Source organism: Leptonychotes weddellii, chromosome 7 (assembly GCF_054177405.1).
Source record: "Leptonychotes weddellii isolate Sample4059 chromosome 7, ASM5417740v2, whole genome shotgun sequence".
NCBI classification, from domain to species: domain Eukaryota; kingdom Metazoa; phylum Chordata; class Mammalia; order Carnivora; family Phocidae; genus Leptonychotes; species Leptonychotes weddellii.
Genome location: NC_138375.1, coordinates 1548316 through 1563399, shown reverse-complemented (window position 1 = coordinate 1563399; position 15084 = coordinate 1548316). Strand labels below are relative to the sequence as shown.

General features: G+C 40.4%; 1 protein-coding gene across 1 annotated transcript in view; it reads left to right on the top strand.

Moving 5' to 3' along the window:
- IRX2 (iroquois homeobox 2) overlaps positions 1-15084 on the top strand; it is a 130439-nt gene that overhangs the window by 115123 nt on the left and 232 nt on the right. The gene's annotated exons all lie outside the window — the stretch shown is intronic.

Sequence of the window (15084 nt, the reverse complement as noted above, 5' to 3'; positions counted from 1 at the left end):
AATTCTAAAGTTTCCTTTCTATAACTTTTGTCATTGTCTCCGGTGCTATCACTTTAAAAGAAAACGAAGTGGACTCCACCATGTGGTCTCCCACCTGCCCCACCTTCCTTCCCTGCGAAGACCCAGGGCAGCTGCTTGCTCTGGGCTGTCTGCCTAGAGATTCCAGCTCCAGGAAAAGTCCAGTGCAAACATTGTTCCTGTTAATCTGGGAAAGTCGCAAACATGTCTTTTCACAGGCCTTTGGCTGAGATCAGTAAATGGGGTGGGGCGTGGCACTGGAGGTCAAGGTGAGGAAGGACAGATCTCTGCAGAGCTGGAACGGGCCTCTGCCCCCAGCAAGCACGGCTCTCAGTCAGCGAGAGACTCACAGGTGACAGGCCTGGGGGTTGGAGGTGGGGATGACGGGGAATGAAGTGGGCCCCCACCCCACCGTGCGATCCTCCCCGCTGCCTGGCTCACCCTTCCCCACTCTGAGGGCTGCCATACAAAACACATGAAGCGGAGCAGTTTTAAACAGCCCCTTGACCCTCTCAGGGTTCTGGGGGCAAGAAGTCCTAAAGCAAGGTTTTGGGGTTACATCTCTGATGGTTGCAGGGAAGGACCTATTCCAGGGCAATCTCCTCGCCCTGGTAGCCTCAGGCATCCCTCGGCTTGCAGATGGCCCCCTTTTCTGCTGTCTGCACATGGTCTTCCCTCTGTGCCTGTCCATCTCTGTGTCCAAATGTCCCCTTTTTATAAGGACACCAGTGATGGCACTAGGGCCCACCCTAATAACTTCATCTTATATACAAAGGCATAGACCCTATTTCCAAATAAGGTTGCATGCACAGGTACTGGGGATTAGAATTTCAACATCCTTGAGAGGGGGACACAATTTAATTCATAATACCCACTGACTGGCTGTTGGGGCCTTTGGGGGAAGGAAGACAGGGACAGGTATGATCTGCTGAAGGAGGAGTGAGCTCTGAGAGCTGCACCCCAGAAGAAATGGGGAGCCAGGGAAACAGCTCCCACCACTTACTTCACCTCAAAAACTGTTTCATCCCATGAAAAAAACAGAGTGCTCTTTAAGTTTGGGAAAGCTGCATTTGTGGAGAGTCATATTTACCCAAGCAGGAAAAGATGTTCCCGATATAGGAAAGCTCCTCTGACCTCTTGGCACAAAGCTCCTGGGTTGGGGGACAGGTGTGGAGCTCCCATGTGGGCAACACTTCACGGCTTTGGGTAGAGAGTGTGCTCAGGGAAGGTGGTACAGCCAGGAAGGCTCAGGAGCCTCACGCACACCAGCTGGCATTTCCCCAGAAGCCACTGTCCACAGTCCACATTCAGTCACACCAGATTCTGCTGATCTTGCAAGTCAGAGGTGAGTCTTAATCAGTGAAAATAGTGGGCTGTTAGTTTGACAATCTTAGAAATGAGCTCTCATCGATGAAATTAGCTGTGTCAAGAGGCAGATTAGCTAAAATATTTGAGAGATGTTCCCCATCTTATATATCCAGGGCTTAGGAATCTAGAAGATTCTTTTTTTTTTTTTTTAACAACCCACCAAACTTTTATTTTTTTAATTTAAATTCAATTAGCCAACATACAGTGCATCATTAGTTTCAGAGGTAGAGTTCAATAATTCATCGGTTGCATGTAACACCCAGTGCTCATCACATCACGTGCCCTCCTTAATTCCCTCACCTAGTTACCCTATCCCCCACCCACTTCCCCGATCGTCAGCTTGACTGAAATGAGGCTTGACTCCTAACCATCCTGCTCCAGCCTTGAGTTGGCTTTCTGGTTGTTTGATAAGGTGATGGGCTTATAATTCTCCATAGAAACAGAACCAATAGGATCTGTCTGTCCATCTGTCTATCTATATATCATCTATCTCATTTAAGTATCATTGAGAAAGAGAGAGAGAGGTGAATTTGAAGCAATCGGCTCACACAGTTGTGGGGGCTGATGAGTCTGAATAGTGCAGGGCAGGCCATCAGGCTGGAGACTCAGGGAAGGAATGACACTGCAGTCTTGAGCCTGGACCCTGAAGGCTGGAAGCTCAGGCAGGGTGTCTGTGTTGCAGTCCTGGGGAGAATTGCTTCTCCTTTGGGAAACCTCAGTCTTTGCTCTTAAGTGCTTCCCCTGATTGGATGATGCTCACCCACTTTCTACAAGGTCCTTTCTTTTACTCTAACTCTATTGATTTAAAAGTTAATCACATCTTATAAATAAATAAATAAATAAATAAATAAGTAAAAGTTAATCACATCCTAAAATCACCCTCCCAACATCTGGTCTGGCATTTAACTGCACAACAGGGCATTCAGTCTGGCTGGGTTGATCCATAAAATTAATCTTCCCAGTGATCATGTTTTCTCTTTCGCTCTGGACAGCCCTGGTTGGCACAGATTGTCTTGGTGTAATTCTTAATAGCACTCAGCCCTCTCTAAAAGTGCTTCGGGTTCAAAACACAGCCGGTTCAAAACACAGACTCATCCCACTTCAGGGGAAGTGGCTGGGACTCCATCAAGCCTACAGAACAGGTTGTAGGGACTTTTATACCTGCTTGGTCATAAAGATGTACTTAATGGGTTTCATAGGTGTAGCCTAATTGGGTCTAATATTTGCTTTCTTTATAATCACTTATGAGGTTAGGAGAATTAGACAGTTAACCTTCACCCTCCTAAAGTTTTCTACAGCTATAGTTAGCTTCCAAAGGAACCTATGTGTGTGCATGACTAAACTGGCTTAGGTCGACTCACAAGCTAAGGTCTACAGTTGCTCTTTCATTGGTGGAGCCCAAGATCCCTGGATCTTAATTTGGCCTGGACTGACGTCATATATCTTCCCGGTTGTGGGGGAGATGGCAGTGGCTGGTGTTCGCAGTGGTGTGGATGGTGCTTTCTTTCTAAAATTAAAGTTTCATTCCCTTGCTCCCTTCAGTTCAAGTCCCTTCATGGGACCTCTTTGCCTTCATCAGTGTTTCTCAAAGTGAGATTCCTCCAAGCTCTCTGAATTAGGATACACTGGGGACTTGCTAAAAATGCTCTAACTCAGATCTGACCCATCAGGATGGGGGGGACAGCTAGCCTTCAGGATGACTCATTGATCCAGCCTCCTGGGTCCATGTCCTTGTACAGCCCCCACCCCTCTACATGGAACTAAGGAGTGGCCAACAGAAGGTGTGGTAGTGATAACATGTCACTTCTGAGGCTGGTTGTGGGGGTCACTGGCTCTGCCTTGCCCTCTTGGATCACTCACTCTGGGGAAAGCCAGTGGCCACGTCTTGAGGACCCCCAGGCAGCCCTGTGGAGAAGCCTCCCACCCACGGCCATGTGAGGAGTCACCTTGGGAGTGGATCTCCCACTCCTGGTTGAGACTTCAGATGAGGCAGCCCCAGTGGATAGACTAACTCCAACTTGGGAGAAACCTTGGGCCAGAACCATGTAGCTGTTCTCAGATGCAGACCCTCAGAAGCTGTAAAATAATAAATGTCTGTTGTTTCAAACTGTCCAACGTGGGGCTGGTTTGTCGTACAAGAGTCAGCAGCAAATGGGAGGGAAGCCTGTGTTCTAGTCAACAGGTGAGTCTCATGCACCCTACAAGGTGAACCCTCACTGTAGGTCAACGTGCAGGCTCCAGGGATGGGCAGAGAGATGCAGGCTGTGCACTCCCATAGGTCACCCCTGCTGCCACCTGGACCCCTGTGAGAGCCTCGCAACCAAGGCTGTTGGGAAGGGGTAGGCCCTATTCTCCACTCGTAATAGGTCAATCAGTGTGTCACTCCCCTGTCCCAACACCTCCACCGGTTCCCATCTCATTCATTCCTAATTTGTGGTCCCATCTGTGGTAGACAAGACCCCACATGGCCCATCCTGGGCACCCCCATGACCTCACTTCCCACCACCCTCCCCTTCCTCCCTCTCCCCTCCCCTCCCCCCTCCTTCCCTTCTTGCCTGCTCCACCTGCCCACTCCAACGCCCACACACCCCTGACCTAGTTGCATTCACTTGTCTGTTTATTGTCTGTCTCCCCACTAGTATGTCAGCATAAAGAAGGTAAGGATCAGCTCTGCCTGGCTCGTTGCTGTCTTCCTGACTCCTAGAAATGCACCTGACACTTGGTCATACCTCAACCACTATTTGTTGAATAAGTGGAAAAAATGCATGCCTGAGAAATCTACCTTTCATACCTAAGCTCGAGTGTCTACCATTTCTAGCCTATTTTTTGTCAGTGAATTTCCCAGTCTGTATCATTTTCATAGGCTGATTAATTAAAATTAGAACTATGGTAACATATAATTATATTTCAATTAAAATGCTTAAAATTAAGACTCAGCTTGGGACTCCCCTTTCGTGATGCTTTATACCTCTGCGCTTAGGTGCTCTCCTGTGGGTCCGATCCCTCCCAGCCCTGGGGACGTCTCAGGGACTTAGTCACATCGTGCCTTCCTCCACACACTGTAAGCCTTTTTAGGGCAGGCAAGCATCTCATTTCTCCAGCACTGGGGTCACCAAACATTGGCCCATGGGTGGCGTTCATCAGAGCATAAGCGTGTGTCCACTCACGGCCTGCTTTCACACCACAATGGCGGAGTTGAGTAGTAGCCACCAGAATGGTATGGGCTAAAAGACTAAGACAATTTCTATTTGGTTGTTTACATAAAGTTTGCCAATCTCTGGCCTGCACACAGGAGACACTGAATGACACTAAGTCTCTAAAGGGATAAACATGTAACGTCAGGAATACTGTCATGAGCTAAGTCAACATCAGTAGGAAAATGGAAGGGATATGATTCAACCATTTTCTGAGTCCCACCGAAACAGGTTCATTTAAAATTACACAATATAAAGAGATGGGTCACATAGAGAGTGTATGGTTCTGGAGTATTCATGTCACAGAGCCCAGGGTTGGAGATTTCAGCATTTTCCATGTAATGCAGTTAATACGTACTGACTCTGTGTCCTAAATGTTCTAAAACTAGAAATATTAACAATAGCTTAGGAAATCCCAAATAAATGATTATGATGAATGTTGATTGAAATATATTCTATGACTAATGGATCCTTTAACATTAATCATTTTATCAGTGCCGTATTACTTTAATTTGCCTTTAAAAATGGGTGAATAATTTTAGAAGTTTCCAACTAGGAGTGATTTCTATTTGATACCAAGACTAGATGTATGTACTTAATATCCCACAGAAAAAGTTAGATTTCCATAGGTCTTGAGAATAAAAGTTGTGCATTTCTGGGTCCTCCCTAACGGGCAGCTGATCAGAGTCAGGACTTCCCAAAGCACAAGGTCTTTTTATTACACAAAAAGAGACTTTTCCAGTGTGTGCAAAGCAGCTTAGGTGGGGTATAATCATTTATACAGAGTTGAAACTGAATAAGAGCAAATGAATATCAAAGGCAAGGCCATTAAAAATTATTAAAAACCATTAATTATGACCCTCGCCATTCCCAAGGTACTCCAGGCTTGGGAAGCTGAAGGAATTCCTGTGGGCGGTGAAGTCTCTGTCAGAGTTTCTCCAGGTGCAGAGGCAGAGGAGGTGGTTACCTGGGAAGGTGTGTCTAAGCTTTCCTGGCTCTGATGGTCTTAATGAAATCTGACTTGTGTGTGGAAAATCCTCCTTTCACTTTCACAAGATACCAGATTGGTCTGATGGAATATATAACTTCATTTCTCTTACCCTGTTTCCACTGCAACACTTGTAGGCCAGTGGGATTCTTTCCATATGTGAACACTTTGTCCCATGAAGATGCACAGTAGAGAATCTTATGGGTGCTGATTCTGGAAGAGTTTTAGGTGTGGATACTGAAAACATTCACCCTTACTTCTTTTAATGAAGAGATTTTAAAACACTCATTGCTATAAAATTTTAAGATTCGCAAATGATAAAGAGCATAAATGACTGGAACTCTAGGCATGCATGGTTGATTCCATTACAACAATTTATTTGGACCTATCTGAGTCTAAGGCATTCAGTCTCCTGAATGAAGGATTGCTTATTAGCAACATATGTTGGGTGAATTCTGAGCTCCCTGAAAAAATATGTTTATGCATTATGAAGAGGCTGATAGAGTCACATATTAGCTATGGAATGTAAATTAATAATCACTCACTGGGAACCATTATACTAAAGGTGAGAAAATAACATTTTATTTTAGTGTTTCATGTGCATGTTTATTTCTTTCACAGACCATTCACATTCCAGCCACATCTTCTCCACATGAACACAACTGCACAGTTTGGTGTAGGGCCATAATGTGTTTTCAAAGTGCTACTGAGGAATATAATAACAGTCATGTAAATTCATCTCCACATTTGACCATCCAACCAAACCTTCTCACATACCTGGACAACTTTTTATTTTCTTCTTTTTTTAAAAAATGTAGTTTGGATGTGCTATTGGGCGAAAAAAAACCCTTCAAGCCTAAATTGGAAATGGTATATTACTGATCATTTAGAAACTGGGAAGTTTAATGTATTTTCAGTGCTTCCTCATATAGAAAATAGAAATGCTAAAAGACTCAGAAGTAACCTGAATTTACACTGAGTGGACTCACAGGTGCCACAAAAGTGTGGTTATTCCTTACCCACTTCTAGATGGCCCCAAATCCTCCATATTGCACAAATTTTCTTCAATGTTCCATAAAGGGAATATGTGGGCTTTTGTATTTTCTCAAGTGATTTATACAGGAGACCCTTGAACAACACAGGGGTAAAGGCTATCAACCACCCTGCACAATCGAAAATCTGTGTATAACTTTGACTCCCTCAAAACTTAACTACCAATAGCCTACTGTTGACTGGAAGCCTTATCAATAACCTTAACAGTCAATTAACACATATTTTGTATGTTATATATATAATATACTGGTATTCTTACAATAAAGCCAACTAGATTGAAAAAAATGTTATTAAGAAAATTATAAGGAAGAGAAAATACATTCACAGTCCTGTACTGTATTTACTGAAAAAGTCTTTGTATAAATGGAACTGGGTAGTTCAAACCTGTGTTCTTCAAGGGTCAGCTGTATTTGAATGGGGAATGTTAATGTTAAAAAAATATCTTTGCTGCTATGAACATTGGGGTGTATATGGCCCTTCTTTTCACTACATCTGTGTCTTTGGGGTAAATACCCAGTAGTGAAATTGCTTGGTCATAGGGTAGCTCTATTTTTAAATTTTTGAGGAACAATGTCTGCAATAGCCAAACTGTGGAAAGAGTTGAGATGCCCTTCAACGGACGAATGGATAAAGAAGATGTGGTCCATATATACAATGGAATATTACTCAGCCATCAGAAAGGATGAATACCCAACTTTTACATCAACATGGATGGGACTGGAGGAGATTATGCTAAGTGAAATAAGTCAAGCAGAGAAAGCCAATTATCATATGGTTTCACTTATTTGTGGAACATAAGGAATAGCATGGAGGACATTAGGAGAAAGAAGAGAAAAATGAAGGGGGGGGGATTCGGAGGGAGAGATGAACCATGAGAGACTATGGACTCTGAGAAAGAAACAGGGTTTTAAAGGGGAGGGGGGAAGGGGCATTGGTTAGCCCCGTGATGGGTATTAAGGGGGGCACTACTGCATGGAGCACTGGGTGTTATATGAAAACAATGAATCGTGGATCACCACATCAAAAACTAATGATGTATTGTATGGTGACTAACATAACATAATAAAATAAATAAATAAATAAATAAATAAATAAATAAATAAATACAAGCTAAAAAAAATATCTTTAACTTAATCTCAAATAATTCAGATCCTTCCCACTCAGAGATGAATCTCTGTAATGGTTTAGCCTTCACAACCTCTATAACAAACAGAACTGCATTTTGATCAAGTACTATGTAAGGATTTTGATTAGAAGCTCCCATGACATGCACTCAGATGAAGGTACTCAAGCAGAAATATAAACTCAATTTCAAAATTTCTGGCTAAATATATTTTTATTCAGAACACATTTTACTTTATGTAAGCAATTCTGGCTAGCAATTGAATGCTTGCATGTTGATGAACAACCAACACCACTGAGATAAAGAATGCTGCACACTAAGAATTCAAGGGTATTACTGGAATGCAGACAGATAAACAGACAACAAACAGTACAACTTAAAGTTTAGAGAGACTCTCAGCCTAAATGCCTAAAATCAGAGCATGTTTCCTGAAAGTTGCATATGTTAGTATCTGAAATTAGCATAGCTTACAGCATGAACTGGAATGATCTATAGGTGTGTGTGTGTGTATGTGTCTGTTTATTTCCGTGTAACTTCATTAAAAACATCTTACATAAATAATGTAAAATGATTTCTCATTGTAAAATATTTGGACAGTAACAAAGAAGAAAAATTTGAAATCACAGACCTATGTTTCCAGTTTAAAAAGCTAGAAAAAGAAATGCAAATTGAATATAGTTTAAGTAGAAGGAAAATGAATAGTAAAACAGAAATCAATGAAATAGAAAACAGAGAAAATTAACAAAATCCAAAGTTAGTTATTTGAAAACACTAATAGAATTTATAATCTCCTAGTAAGATTTATCAATGAGTGGACAGAACTACACATCCTAAAGTCATTTCAAATCTAAATGATATGTAATAGCCTTTAAATATATCTAGGATATGTATGGGTGACCCCTCTCACATGGCAATCCATTTTACAGTATAGAAGAAATGGGCTAATTCAAAGAAAACCACAACTTAGCAAAACTGATACATGAAGAAATAGAAAATATGAATAGTCCTACAGCCATTAGAAATTTAATTTGTAATAAGTATCTTTCCCACAAAGAATACTCCAGATCCATATTACACCATTGGTAAATCCTATCAAAGATTTATAGAAGAAACAGTACAATTTTCTGCAAAGACTTTCAAGAAATACAGAAAAAGGAGATGTTCCCCAACTCATTTGGTGAAGTGAATAGTTCGCTAAAAACCAGATCTCAGAAAAATTTTGCAAAAAAAAAGAAGGCAACTTTCCTCACAACACAAGGCACAAATGTTTTTTTTTTAAGATTTTATTTATTTATTTGACAGAGAGAGAGCACAAGCAGGGGGAGCAGCAGGCAGAGGGAGAGGGAGAAGCAGACTCCCTGCTGAGCAGGGAACCCAATGCAGGGCTCGATCCCAGGACCCTGGGATTATGACCTAAGCCAAAGACAGATGCTTAACCCACTGAGCCACCCAGGCACCCCTAGGCACAAATCTTTTATAAAGGATTGGCAAATTGAGTCCAGCAATATATGTGATGCTTTGGTAGGTTTTATCCCAGAAAAGCAAAGTTGATTAACATTTGAAAATCAGTCACTGTAGCTCATCAACTCATGGGGAATGATCTGCCTATTCCCCATGTCCATGACACTCTCAGCTACTTATGGAACAATAGCTACACTTTTAAATCCTGAAAAATGTACTAATCCAGCCTATTAGCAAGTTTGCTTAATAAAAGGAATCTATGGAGAAACTTTGTGTGTATAGATAGATGATGAACAATATAAAGTACATACTTGACACAGTAGATTCTAATGTACCTGTGTATATATGTTTTTGTAGATTTTGGTTTCATCAACTCTATAATGAAGTTTTTTTCTGAATATGAATTTGCCTATGTGACTTATTTCCTTGCTGTATCCACATGAGTTTTGAGCTGATCCTTTTGAGTGTGTAATGCAATGATTCCAGTTCTTCCTGATCTCTCTAATCCAGAGAATACCATGACAGTCTGAAAAGAAAAGAATGCCTAACCCTGATTTACCCTTCTTCAGTAATTCAGAACCAGGCAATTTCAGTGATGGAGTTGTTAAGATAATGTCAATTGCGATAAAAAAAAGTCTTCCAAAATTGGATATAAAACACTTATTTTGCCATAATTGCCTGGTAACTCCAAGATATTTAATAAATGAGAATTTTAAAGTATAGAAACAAAGCCTTTAATATATTTATGTAATATATTTCATCAATAAGTAAGTGCTTTTAAGAACTATTATTTATTTCATCACCTAGACTATTTCTGTGATATAGAGGTGTGTGTGTGTGTGTGTGTGTGTGTGTCCCCCTCTCATGGAGACAAAGAAACTACAAAGACACTAATATGTGTAGGCCTAATGAATGTATCTGCTTTTAATGGAAGGGAGTAAATCAGAACATACACCTTACATAGCCCCCATGGAGGGAGTAGGTATTCACAGATCTGTAAAGTCCATAAGGCCAGGAATGGCCCTATCTACTTGGGAAAGTTATATTTAATGCTCTTACTTAGGGCACAGTAGCTTTTAGCTATCCATGCCAGGACAGGGTCAGAGAAGGCACAGTGGTAGTAGGTCAGATATGGGAAGGTAGAAGATGGAAGACAGAATGCTCAAACCAGGTGGTAAGGTAGATTAGATCCACATCAGGCCAAGAAGATTTGCCGTATTCCTTACTGGGGACGGGGGCTGTGGCAAATGAAAGCAGAGGACAGGCATCTAATTTGAGGACTACCCTCAGCTGGTCCAGGAGAATCACGTTTAGGGATTTTTTTTTTTAAGATTTTATTTATTTATTTGACAGAGAGAGACAGAGCAAGAGAGGGAACACAAGCAGGGGAAGTGGGAGAGGGAGAAGCAGGCTTCCTGCCTAGCAGGGAGCCCGATGTGGGCCTCCATCCCAGGACCCTGGGATCATGACCTGAAGCGAAGGCAGACGCTTAACGACTGAGCCACCCAGGCACCCCACGTTTAGGGATGTTTTTAATGGTATGATCTCTGCCCATGAGTGTGACCCTCAGTCTTGAGAGCACAGTAGGGAGGGGGCTACAGAGTATGAGAGTGTGTGTATGCTTTAAAATGAATTATTCATGTACCCGTAATGACTCTTAGTATGAAAAGGAAGCTCTGTTTGGTAATATTTATACATTTCCATTAATAAGTTTGAAATACAACACAGATTTGCATAGAAAAAATCATTGGTTTGGCATTAAGTTCATAAATTTCCTCGTTTGATGTGTAGGAAATAAGTCACTTTTTCTAGATATGGCAACATAAGCCCAGATGTCCAACATCCCTCTCTCAAAAGCCAACAGTGATAATCAAAGGAAGCTAAAAATAGATTTAGTGCATGAATCCAGGAAAGGGTATCAGAATGCCAGAAGGTTTAATGAATTTCATGGATATAGAGTACAGATGGGACCAGATTAAAAGAAGTCATGAGGACTCACACAACCCCTCATCCAACATGCTCCTGTTTCTTGGCAGAACTCCCAATACTCTCTGAAATAAGTGTTAGAACCAGAAGAAAAAGAAGAACCCCTGTCTCTGGACCCCACATCTTCTTTTTGGGACAGACCAAGAGTATTCAGAAGTAGCTGTGCCAGAAGTTCCTAGAGAGAGAGAGGTGCAACCATGCAGGAAACCTCAGTACAACTGGGCTTCTCCTGGCTGGACATTTCTCCTAAGAAGCTGAGGCCCTGTCAGCCTGGAGGGCCTCTTTCCTGACCCAGTAGGGTTTCTCTCAAACTCAAGACAGCAAAGCTCTGATCACTGGATTTAGCCACAAGAAACCTCGACTAGAGGATTCACTGAATATAAAACTAACTAGAAAACATTTGTCCCCAGAGCAGCAGTTTCAGGGAACACAGAAGGAAAGCACCTAGATGGGCAAATGTGGTTGGATCAACCCAGTCTTCCAGGCTTCTTCTGTCCGCCATGGCATCCCTCAGCAGGGACTCTGAACTAACAGCTTTTCAGCTAAGAATGGAGATCATTCTAATAGCATCCAGGGGACATATATAGAAAACCAGTTGTAATCATGCATACCAATATATGCTTCAATTAAGCAGGAAAATAGGAGAACAAATGTAGAACATAGAAAAACATCCTACTTTGTAAAACAAATGAACAAACCTGTGTGTGTGTACATATACACACATATATGCATATATATTATATGCACAGGGCTCAAATAGAGGAAGAAAATATTTTGGAAAAAATATTAAAGTGAGTATAAGTTATATGCATTCAGACTTTTTTTTTTGTGTGTGTGTGCTCCCACTGAATGTGAAGAAAATACAAACTTTGAACTAGATTAATGATGAGACATGAAGGTGTGAGGGATTCTGATGGGGTTCAGAAGAGAAGGAGAGAGGAAATAATAAATAGCTTAGGATGATTAAAAGGGTATAAGGAGCAGGAAGGCTCAGAATCAGTAACAAACACTGACTGAGGCTTCCCAAAGAAAAACTCAAGTAATGTTTCCCAGAAGCAGAAGAATAGGACAAGGAGCAAATGTCTTCAAAGAGGAAAAGAGGAGAAAGTGGAAATTCAACCACAGACATTGGTTTCCTGAAAAAGAAGCCCCCTCAAGATGATCCACTTTTTTTTTCTCTTGACATTTCTGACTCCCTTCATTTTTTCTTGAAGAGCTGTTTCTACCTGGTATTATTTCCCTTCAACCTGAAGGACTTTATTAAGCATTTCTTGTACTGAAGGGTGGCTGACAATATATTTCCTTCATTTCCTTTATCTGAAAATATCTCTGTGTCGCCTTTTTCTTGAAGACTTTTTGCTGAACGTAGAAGTCTGGGCTAACCTACATTTTTAACAGGGCTACTCCACTGTCTTCGGGCCTCCATTGTTTTGAATTAGAAGTTAGTTGGATGTGAATCACTGGTCCTTCATATGCTAAGTGTCATTTTTCTCAGGCTGCTCTAAAGATTTCTGTTCCCCTTTGGTTTACATCAGTTTGTCTATAATGTACCTGGATATGCTTTCTTTTGTATTTATTCGGCTGGGTTCCACTGACATTCACTGAGATTCATAAATCTGTGAATTTATGTGTTTCATCAAATTTGGGAACATTGTGGTCATTGTTTTCTGAAATATTTTTTTTCCTTAGTCTCTTCCTGCTCCTTTTTGGACTCCAAACATATCCATGTTAGATCTTATTATATTGCACACATTTAATTTCCTTCAAGCCTTTTTTTTTCTTTCTCTTCTTTACACTGTATGATTTCTATTGATTAAAAAAAAAACAAATTCAGTGGGTTTTCTGTCATCTTGCTGCTACTGTGTAGCCCATTTAGTGATTATTTTAAAATTCAGATATTGTCTTTTTTAGCTTTATAATTTTTGTGTTTTCTTATTGTGTTGTAGTTTATATTTCTCTGCTGGTATCTATTATATCAGCATACTTTCCTTTCCATCCTTGAGCAGCAGTAACAGCTGCTTTAAAATCCCATTTGCTAATTGTGACATCTGGATAATGGAGTTACTCCTCACTGATCGCCATTTCTCCAGAGAACGTGTCATATTTTTCTGCTTCTTCATCCTAGATATTGTGAAGAATTTGTTGTAGAAATTCTAGGGTTTTTTATGTGCCTCAGAAGACTTTTGCTTTATTTTTTAAGCATGCAATTAACTTGGCAGAAGTCAAAATGCAAGTTACTTCTCCACTGAGACGAGCCACAGGTCAAGATCAGCACAATTCCTTCAGCCTTCGTTGGCCGCTTGAATTACACTCTGCATGTGTACAGTTAATGGATCAGCCAGAAATTTGGGAAAAACATAGATTTTGGCTCCCTCAGCTTTCTTTTTATAGCACAGTATGAAATAGTAGTAAAGACAGTGGGTAACACATTTTATTTATGACTTTCATAGGAAAGTATTTTTATAATGCTTAGGAATTATCAAACAATTCCTGTTTTTGAGGGTTTTCATATGAATTGGGGTGAAGTTAATTAAAGGTCTTTTATACATCTTTGAAGATGATTATATGATTTCTCTCCTTATTTCTATTTGATGACTTTCTTAATATTGAACCACTGTTACATTTTTGGAATTGCCTCGATTGGCCATGATGTCTTGTTTAGCATGTATTTTCACTTGGCTAAGTATCTTTTTAAGGAGTTTTAAAAGACTTTATGTTTTTAGAGCAGTTTTAAATTCACAGTAAAATTGAGATGAAGATACAGAGATTTCCCATATATTCCCTGTCTTACCCCATGCATACACCCCCATTAGCAACTCCACCACCAGAGTGGTACATTTATTACAACTGATAAACCTATATGGACACATCATAAACATCCACTGCCCACAGATTACATTGGTGTTCACTCTTGGTGTTGGGCATTCCATGGGTTTGGATAAATGTATATAATTACATATATCTACTATTATAGTGTTATACAGAGTAGTTTCACCAATCTAAAAATCCTCTGTCTTCTGCCTATTCAAACCTCCCTCTTCCCCAACCCTTGGAAACCATTATTGTTTTACTGTCTTTATAGGTTTGCCTATTCTAGAATGTCATATACTTGGAATCATGTAGTATGTAGATTTTCAGATTGGCTTCTTTAACTTAGAAACATGCATTTAAGGTCCCTCCATGTCTTTTCATAGCTCTATAGTTTATTTCTTTTTAGCAGTGAATAATATTGTATAATAATATTCCATTGTCTGTATGTATCAAACTCTATCCATTCACAGATTAAAAGGCATCTTGGTTGCCTCTAAGTTTTGGCAATTATGAATAAAGCTGCTATAAACATCCAGGTGCAGAATTTTGCTTATGTCTAAGTTTTCAGCTCCTTTGGGTAAATGCCAAGGAATAAGATTGCTGGATCATATGGTAGGAGAATGTTTAGCTTTGTAAGAACTGACACACTGTCTACCAAAGTGGCTGTGCCATTTTTCATTCCCTCCAGGGGTGATTAAGAGTTCCTTTTTGCTCCACATCCTCTCCAGAATTTGGTGTTGTCAATATTCCAGATTTCAGTCATTCTAGTAGGTGTGTACATATCTCATCATTGTTTTAATTTGAACTTCCTGATGACATATGAGGTAAAACATATTTTAATCTGCATCCCTTTTTCAGCGAGGTGTCTGTTAGGGGATCTTGCCCATTTTTCAAGTCTCATTTGTTTTCCTGTTGTTAAGATTTAAGAGTTCTTTGTATATGTTGCATAATAGCCTTTTATCAGTTGTGTCTTTAGCAAATATTTTCTCCTAGTCCATGGCTGGTCTTCTCCTTCTCTTGACATGGTCTTTTGCAGAGCGAAGTGTTTTGTCTGTTTGGTTTTTTGTTTTTTTTTTTTTAAT